This window comes from Chrysemys picta, chromosome 9, assembly GCF_011386835.1.
Source record: "Chrysemys picta bellii isolate R12L10 chromosome 9, ASM1138683v2, whole genome shotgun sequence".
In the NCBI taxonomy this organism is placed as follows: domain Eukaryota; kingdom Metazoa; phylum Chordata; order Testudines; family Emydidae; genus Chrysemys; species Chrysemys picta.
In genome coordinates, this window is record NC_088799.1 from 65,308,241 (window position 1) to 65,318,252 (window position 10,012).

Sequence of the window (10,012 nt, forward strand, 5' to 3'; positions counted from 1 at the left end):
TGTCTGATAATTTTGTTCTTTACTATAGTTTCAACCAATTTGCCTTGTACTGAAGTTAGGCTTACTGGCCTTAATTGTCAGGATTTCCTCTGGAGCCTTTTAAAAAAATTAGTGATACATTAGCTATCCTCCAGTCACCAGAGACTGATTTAAGTGATAGGTTACATACCCCAGTTAGTAGCTCTGCAATTTCATATTTGAGTTCCTTCAGAACTCTTGGGTGAATAACAATTTTCCTGGTGACTTATTACTGTTCATTTTATTTCAAAACCTCTTCTATTGACACCTCAATCTGGGATAGTTCCTCAGATTTGTCACCTAAAAACAGTGGCTCAGGCGTGGGAATCTCCCTCACATCCTCCACAGAGAAGACTGATGCAAAGACTTCATTTAGCTTCTCCATAACAGCCTTGCAATTGTCTGGAACAATTTTCATAGTGGGGCTGTTGAAAGCAGAATCCATGTATTTGGGTTGTTATTACAACTTCAAGCTTGGGGTATGGCAGCACCTCTAGTTCCAGCACCTATGTGGCCTTGTGTTCCTTGAGTGCTCCTTTAGTACCTCAATCATCCAGTGGTCCCACAGATTGTTTGGCAAACTTCCTGCTTCTGGTGTATTTAGAAAAAAAATTGCTGTTCGGTTTTGTGTCTTTGGCTAGTTGCTCGTTGTGATGGGGTGCCTGCCCCACACTGGGCTCTAAGGGGATAATAGAGCCCTAGGGAGGCTGTGCAGGAGGCAACCAATCAGAGAAGGGCTGAAGGGCACAGCCAAGCAAGACCATCTAAAAAGGGAGCTGCAGGGCAAAGGAGGGCAGGTCTCTGTTGGGAGCCCGGGAGGAGAGACTGTGTCTCCGGAGGGCTGAGAGAACTGCCAGCACCCTGGACAGAGCAAAAACAACAAAGAGTCTGGTGGCACCTTAAAGACTAACAGATTTATTTGGGCATAAGCTTTCGTGAGTAAAAGGTTTTTACTCACGAAAGCTTATGCCCAAATAAATCTGTTAGTCTTTAAGGTGCCACCAGACTCTTTGTTGTTTTTGTAGATACAGACTAACACGGCTACCCCCTGATACTGGACAGAGCAGTGCTGCTAGCAGGAACTGGTGGAGTGAGAGACAGCTCCTGTCTGGCTGCTGGGGTTTGCAGGCTAGGGCAAAGAGGATGCTGGGGCCACAAGGAAGTGGCCAGACAATTTACTGCAGTAGCCACTAAGGGAAGTGGCTGAACAGCAGACTGCAGCACAGTGTGTGGCACAGCCTGATGGCTGTATCGCTGAAGAGGATGCTACAATCTTTGGAGAGATGTGGGTCCTAGAGCAGGAGTGATGGCGGCAAGGCACCACCAGAGAAGGGCTTACTGGTGAACAGAACTAATCCCCAGGACAGCCAGCTTGAGGCGCCACAGTGGTGAGTGAACCCCATTACACTCATCACATTCTTTATTCGCCTTCCTAATTATACTTTTACACTTGCCTTGCCAGAGTTTATGCTTCTTTCTATTTTCCTCAGTAGGATTTGACTTCCAATTTTTAAAGGGTGTCTTTTTGTCTCAAATTGCCTATTTTAATCTGTTGTTTAGCCATGGTGACATTTTTCTGGTCCTCTTATTGGGGTTATTTATTTATTTATTTATTTGGGGGTATATGTTTATTTTGAGCCTCTATTATGGCGTTTTCAAAAAGTTTCCATGCAGCTTGCAGGCATTTTACTCTTCTGAGTGTTCTTTATAATTTCCATTTAACCAGCTTCCTCATTTTTGTGTAGTTCCCCTTTTTTAAGTTAAATGTGACTGTGGTGGGCTTCTTTGGTATTTCCCCCCTACATGGATGTTAATATTAATTATTACTCCTGGGGGGACTCTACCCCCCAAAATTAAAAATTCTGCAAATTTTATTTGTCAGAATAATGCAATATAATCATACCAGTTTCAGTTGTTTTTGGTAAGTTATTTAAACTACAATACAGAAAAAAGTCACAATAACTACAGTAACTCCCCACTTAACGTCCTCTCACTTAACGTTTTGATCTTACATCCCTGCTCAATTACAGAACATGCTCCATTTAAAGTTGTGCAATGCTTCGCTATAACATCATTTGGCTGCCTGCTTTGTCCACAGCTGGCAGCCCCCCTCTCAGCTCCCCTACGCCCCCGCCACAGCACCTCCCGCCTGCCGGCAGACCCTGCAGATCAGCACTTTCCTCCTCCCCCTCCCCCCGCCCACAGCAATCGTCTGGCTTGCGGTGTTCAGGAGGCAGGGGAGGGAGGGGGAGCCTGCGTGCTGAGTCCTCGCTCTTCCCTCCTCCCTCCTGCCCCCTGAATGCCGCAAACCAGCTAATTGCCTTGGGCAGGGGAGGGACGGGGGAGGAGTGAGGATGCGGCATGCAGAGTAAAGGGAGAGGAGGGGGGGAGAAGGGGCGGGTTAAGGATGGGGAAAGGGTGGAGTGGGCGGGCTGAGGGTTGAGCCCCCCGCCCCTGGTGCTTGCAGAGTAGGGGGAAGCTGCCGCTGCACAACATGCTTCCCCTAGCCTACAGCACCTTCAGCCTCCTTGCCTGCCTCATTGTCTCCAGTGCCAGTGGGCTGTGCCTGTGTGGGGTAAGGCAGGGGCACCTCCCAACTATAGTACTGTACTGTATTGTATGGCAAAAAAAAAAATCCCTGGAACCTAACCCCCCCATTTACATTCATTCTTATAGGGAAATTGGATTCGCTTAACATCGTTTCACTTAAAGTTGCATTTTTCAGGAATATAACTACAACGTTAAGAGAGGAGTTACAGTATTCAGCATTTCCTAAACACATGACAGTTAAGTTACAAATACTTGGTAACTAATACCCTGCATTTCTGTTATAATCCCGGATTTTCATTTAAATTACATTACAGAACACGAAACAGAAAAAAAAAGTAGAATGTCATTTTAAATTGCTCAGACTTTCCCACATGAAAGCCATACAGTTTTGCTAATCATTGTCCTGGACCTAGCTGGGTACTTTGGGAAGTGCTTGGTTCTGATTGTCCTGACATTTTATTGACTGCTTGGTAAATGTTTTATTTGACCTCAAAAGTCTTTTTTTTAATGGGTCTAATCCCATTGTGCCACTTTGGCACAGGAAAAAAGTGAGAAAGTGCACAGATCTGCCTAGTTGATTCCCTTACTGTCATTTATAAGGCTTTACATCACTCAGGCAATGTAGGGGCTTAAAACTTCTACAGGTTTTTATGCTGAGCATGGGAACAGTTAACTAACAGTAGAATAATTAACAAGGTTACTATGCAGACAGGTTGCTACATTTCTGCCTCAGAGAATGAGATCAATTAACCATCAACAGCAACATTAACAAAGCCTGGGTGGTGTTTGTTTGTTTTGTTTTTACAAAAGCTATTTTCTTTAATTTATAAAAAAACAATTTTCAGTAACATGATACTAATATTGAATTGTTTTTTCAGTTCTCAAGAAGTAACATTTTACTAGGCAGGCAGGCTGCTACACTTCTGCCTCAGGGACAGAGCCTTCCTCCTGCATAACAAAAAGACCTACCCTCCTCCGTGCCCCTGGAGCCGCAGGATCAAGAGAGAAGGACAGCGTCTCTCTCACTTGTTGACCAGCCCTGCCCCCTGACGGTGATCAATGTCTCCCCCGCAGGCACTCACGCCGAGCCCTTTCTCCCCCACAGTGATTTGTGTCTCTGAAGCTGCTCCAGGCATGCTGGAACAGACGCACTGCCTGGGCTGCTGGGGAAGAGACGCGTGTCCCCTGGCAGATTTCTTTTGCGTTTTTCTACGTAAGGGCACAGAAATATATGGGCCATATGAATTCTGTGTCCCTGCATTGGCGCAGAATTCTGTCAGGAGTAAATTATATTATGGTCGTTATCACTGAACAGTTCAGCTACATTCACCTCTTGGACCAGCTCCTGCTTCACATCCTGTCAGTTTCACCAGCTGGCCCCTCGTTCTAGTATTATGAGAAGGGTAATTTGGAGCATTCCCACCAGTCTCCTCTGTTCATTATTTTGTATACCTCTGCCTTATTCACCATCCCTCTACACCAGGCAGTCGTCATTTCTCCAATCTCTCCTCTTCTGGAAGCCTTTTCATCTCTTTGTAATTGTCCTCCTCATCTTCCTTTTGGAGATCAGGGGCTTGACCCTCCCTTCCCCCAAAAAAATAACACACACCTTATTTAAACCCTTCCTCCCAAAGCAAGTCTTTATTCTTTATTTATGCTGTGGCAGAAGCAGTCAAACTGTTCCTTTTAGCAAAGGGCGGGAAGGGGAAGGGAAGAGGCCTGCTCTGTGCTAGTGATCGTTTTATGAACACAAGATGAGGGCAGTAAATAACATTTCACTCTATTGTGATGATTGAAAAATCTTGAATGAGACCAATGGGCCCAGCAAAGCTGCAAAGAAGGCACACTCCGAGGAGTGATTAAAGAGCTGCAATCTGCCAGGGTGACACTTCGCTCTTTATTTATCTTTCCGCTGGGCCAGCAAGCCATTTCTGAGTGTCTCCTCCTGTCCACAGCCTCCGAGGCAGCGCGATTGCAAAAGCCCATTGTCGTGAGGTGTGACTGTGAAGGAGGGCAGTGAATTTTCCCTCGGCTGCCGATCAGTGGGGTGACCTATGCAAAATGGGCTTAATTTCATGTCGTAAAAAATTGATGGTGTGAAACTCCATAGAAACAGGATGAATTAAACATCGTTAAACTTCAAGTGTGGTTCTGGACAGAAGAGCACCTTGGTGAAGGGTCTCCGTGGGATTTAGTCTCTCTCTCATTTCAGCATCAAAAGGGACAACTGATGTGGCTTTAAGCACAGGCCTGTTCTTAGCTCTGCCTTTAACTTCCTGCATGACCTTGAGCAAGTCACTTCAGTCTTTTTGCCGCTGTGGGAGTAATTATGCTTTCCTGCCTCACCTAGCTGTTGGGAGGCTTAATTCATTAGTGTTAATGAAGCGTGCTGAGATCTTCTAAGGGGCAAAGTGTTGTATTTATTGTGGCTCTGTGTTAAGAGAAAGGCTGACGTTGCAGCGTTGGCAGCTCAACAAGTCAACCTGGGATCTTGCAAACCCAGCTGTGTTTTGTCTGGCTTCCTCATCAACCTCAGGCCGAGATCCTCTGGTCTGTGCATGAGGCAGAGAAAAATTCAGTGCCTTCTTCCCGAGCTCAGCAGGGCTGCCAGGAACGAAAGCGTGTTTGTGCCAGTCAAGTCAGCAGACGGAAGGAGAGGAGCCACAGAGAGCAGATCTATTCAGTGAGAAGTTGCCATTTTGAGACCAGCACCGCACTGCTCTGACTATGATTGCGCTCAACATACTGAAGTTGTGCTGCTCTTGTGTTGTGAAGTTAGGGCAGCTTTGCAAGGGGGGGAGGCAGGGGGGCATGTTGTTGTAAATGCGCCATCTCTTTGCCCAGCTCTCGAAGAACTATGAGCCTGATTCACTGCTATGGCTGCGTGGGGCTAAGTAGGCTGGTGTGAAGGGCCTGCCCAGCCCAGGGAATGCCCCATAGGCGGCTCTTACACCAGGGCCGAGACCATGCTGCCTCTATAGAGGGCATAGAGTTGTGCCAGGCCAGGCCGTGGGCAGAGTGGGAGTGGGCCGGCGGAGGAGGGTGTGGCCTGGGCTGCTTGAGGTGCAAGTAGCCTTCTCCCTGGGCTGTACTGATTCTGCAGCTCTGAAGAGGATGAGGCACAAGAGGCCTCCCTCTGTTCCTGCATTGGCACAGGCATGAATCTGCCCCAGGGCTTATTCCACATACCAGTAATAAGCCCCAACTGTTATGCAGCCAGAGATCTCCCCTGCCCCACCCCCCACTTCAATGAGCTGGACAAGGGTCATCATAGCCATTTTGTAGACAGGGAAATGAAGGCACAGGGAGGTGAAGTGATTGGCTCCAGGTCACACACGGAGTCCACGGCTGAGTGGAGACCTCCAGCCCCCTGTGCCACGCTCCCTCCCATAGATCCCAGCTGTGGCTCTGACCTTCCAGCAGTGGAGGCGCTCTGGCTGCCAGCCCTGCATGGCATCTGGGTCATTCCTCTTGGCATACATAGCTGGACTGGCCCTGGTGCAGGCGCTGTCTGGCGAAACGATTGATTGCAGCCCATGACCCTGGCAAAGCAAGGAGTAGAACCCAAGGCTCTCTGAGCTGCCCCCGCTGAATATCAGCCAGCTGCGTTCATTGGCGACAGAGGCCAGAACGTGGAAACACAGGGCTTGGGGTTACTTTCTTTTCCTTTAAAGATCAATGTTTGAGTGCTTGTAGTGCTGCCAGATTGACAAGCTGGCCCAAAGTCCTCTGTCTGCCCACCCAATGGGTACAGCATGAGCAGCAGCCGGGCAAGCTTCCCCCACGCTGCCTGCCCCTACCTATGTGCCCCTCCCTTCACAGTGTAAATTGGGTCCTTGTGGGGCAAGTTGCTTAACCCACCTGGGTTCCCATCCCCCCCGGGGAACAGAATCGTAACACAGCTGCCTGGCAGAGATGTGGGAATGCTTAGTTCATGTGTAGGAAGGCCCAGAACCGGGGGCCTAAAACTAGGGCTTGTCTGCCCAGTGAGTGACTGCGTGGCGAACCAGGTGTGAATCTACAGCACACCAGCTTGCTGCGCACTAACTCACCATGCTACCACGTCGTGAAAGTCCCAGGATGCAGCTCCTGCGCTGCAGCCGTGTCCACACAGGACGTTACTGCGCAGCAAGCTGGTGCGCTGTAGGTTCACGTCCCCAGCTTGCTGCACAGTGCCTTGTTATGCAGACAAGCCTGATGGCTTCTAGATCCATGTTTAGGCACCTAAATAAATGGCCTGATTTTTCAGAAGTGCTGGGCACCCAGGAGCTCTCAGTGAACAATATATCCCAGCCAGTGGCCATTCCATCACTGTGGAATTACTATGGTGCAAGGGATACCTGGCCACTCCCCTTTACCCAGCCACTGCCCCGGACCCCTTGCACTGCTGACTCTTAGGGACCTGGTATAGGAGCAGCTCTAGTCTACACCACCCAGAGATTTCCCTGGCGTGGGGAGTCCTTTTGCAGCTGGATCCACTCTTTGTGCCACCAGCATGCAGGGCAGGAGCCCACTCATGATATTCCCAGACCAGTGGCTCTCATGGTCCTGCCTAGAAGTGCTGCTGTTCAGCAAGGAAGCAAGAACCAAGCTGTCACTTGACTGTTGTTCACTCCCCTTCTCGGTAAGGCAGATTCGTCAGTAATGCCTCAGTCTTCCCCTCCTCACCCGGCTTCTGAGACAGCCTTGTGCGCTGCGATCTGCCACTTCGTTATTCCTGAAAGGGAAGTGTGAAATGCGGCAGAGGAGAGCGGCTGAGCAGGACGCAGAGAGGTAACGGCTGTGCAGGAGGAAGGATAACAGTAAATCCTCCTCCATCCCTTCCCCTGGCGTTACAGCGGTTATTAATCAGCGCTGTCAATAAACCCGCAGGTTCAAATCACGCCCAGGCAAGCAGTGAGTAAAAGCAATTATCTGACATCTGTTTGGTGGCCTCTGTGATATGAGTCTGGTTCCCAGTGCACAGGTGCTGCCGAGGTCAGAGTGCGCCATCGCAACTGGCACTAATTGGCACCCGTGTTGCAATCTCGTTGGAACAGCCATGGAACGATCAGGCTGCGGAGACTTTCCTCTAACCTGTTGACCTCCCCATATTGGCTTCAAAGACCCGCTGGGGGGGGGGGCTAATGTAACAGAAGCTTACACAGTCTCTACCCATGCACTACCCATTCTGTGACAGAGCATTTCACTGTCTGCTCCTGTCATTCCTGCACTAAATTCACATTAAATCTGCGTTTAAAAATGCAGTCACCCGGCAACTCCGTATATGGAAGGATGGTTACAGTGATCAGCCTGAACATGTTTCATACCACACGTGTTCCATTAAGAAAAAAGACTCACGTTCCTGGGAGGTTAAAATAGCAACAGCAGGCAGCGTTTGGACGAGGAGACAGCGAGGGAATGCGGGGGGGGGGGGGGGGGGGGGGGAGGAAGGTGTATTTTCACTGCTGGCTCATCCAATAGCAGGGTGCAGGGAAAACCGTAATGAATCAAGAGTCTGTCATAGGGAAGGTAATTGATTGCCAGTGACTGAGAGAGGAACGTGCTTTTCATGCTAATTCAGCACCAAACTAGGCAATGCACTGCCGCTGCTTGCAACTGAATGAAGTGTGACTCTTGCAGCCGTCAGTGTCCTGGATGCTACACAGCATATAGCATAGCTATAGCTAATGAACGTCAGAACAGGGGGTTCCCAGATACTGTCCTATAACTTAGTGCAGGTGACACACACACATGTTGTTGGTGGAGGTCCCCAGGTGCTGGGGGTGCTCAGACAACACAGTGATGGGCAATGGATAAGAACTCCAGCTCTGTGGAGCAGAATAGAAATGTCTCCTGGATGATACACCATAGTGCATGGGAGGTGATGCAGTCATGTCTTAGGGCTTGTGTACCCAAACAATTAGTTCACGGCAAGCTGGTGTGCGAATCTACCTCACAGTAGCCTGCCATGGATTAACTGTCCATGTGGACCCTGCTGATGCACAGTAACAGTTCGTTAATGTGCTTTGAGCTAGTTCTCTATGAAATGGGATTAGCTCCATGCACATTAACAAACTTGTTAATGGACAGTTAGTCTATGGCAGACTAGTGTAGGGTAGAGTCACACGCCAGCTTGCCGTAAACTAATTGTTCATGTAGACAAGACCTTAGTACCGGGTGCTGTGTTGTGATATAGCAGAGGGGATGCAGTGGTATCTCAGTGCCGGGTGTCACTGGGTGCTGTGCTGTGATATAGCAGAGGGGATGCAGTGGTATCTCAGTGCCGGGTGTCACTGGGTGCTGTGTTGTGATATAGCAGAGGGGATGCAGTGGTATCTCAGTGCCGGGTGTCACTGGGTGCTGTGTTGTGATATAGCAGAGGGGATGCAGTGGTGTCTCAGTGCCGGGTGTCACTGGGGGTTCTGCTGTGATATAGCAGAGGGGATGCAGTGGTGTCTCAGTGCCGGGTGTCACTGGGGGTTCTGCTGTGATATAGCAAAGGGGATGCGGTGGTGTCTCAATGCCGGGTGTCACTGGGGGCTCTGCTGTGATATAGCAGAGGGGATGCAGTGGTGTCTCAATGCCGGGTGTCACTGGGGGCTCTGCTGTGATATAGCAGAGGGGATGCAGTGGTGTCTCAATGCCGGGTGTCACTGGGGGCTCTGCTGTGATATAGCAGAGGGGATGCAGTGGTGTCTCAGTGCCGGGTGTCACTGGGGGTTCTGCTGTGATATAGCAAAGGGGATGCGGTGGTGTCTCAATGCCGGGTGTCACTGGGGGCTCTGCTGTGATATAGCAGAGGGGATGCAGTGGTGTCTCAGTGCCGGGTGTCACTGGGGGCTCTGCTGTGATATAGCAGAGGGGATGCAGTGGTGTCTCAATGCCGGGTGTCACTGGGGGCTCTGCTGTGATATAGCAGAGGGGATGCAGTGGTGTCTCAGTGCCGGGTGTCACTGGGTGCTGTGCTGTGATATAGCAGAGGGGATGCAGTGGTGTCTCAATGCCGGGTTTCACTGGGGGCTCTGCTGTGATATAGCAGAGGGGATGCAGTGGTATCTCAGTGCCGGGTGTCACTGGGTGCTGTGCTGTGATATAGCAGAGGGGATGCAGTGGTATCTCAGTGCTGGGGGTTCCTGGGGGCTCTGCTGTGATATAGCAAAGGGGATGCAGTGGTGTCTCAGTGCCGGGTGTCACTGGGTGCTGTGCTGTGATATAGCAGAGGGGATGCAGTGGTGTCTCAGTGCCGGGTGTCACTGGGGGTTCTGCTGTGATATAGCAAAGGGGATGCAGTGGTGTCTCAGTGCCGGGTGTCACTGGGTGCTGTGCTGTGATATAGCAGAGGGGATGCAGTGGTGTCTCAGTGCCGGGTGTCACTGGGTGCTGTGCTGTGATATAGCAGAGGGGATGCAGTGGTATCTCAGTGCCGGGTGTCACTGGGTGCTGTGTTGTGATATAGCAGAGG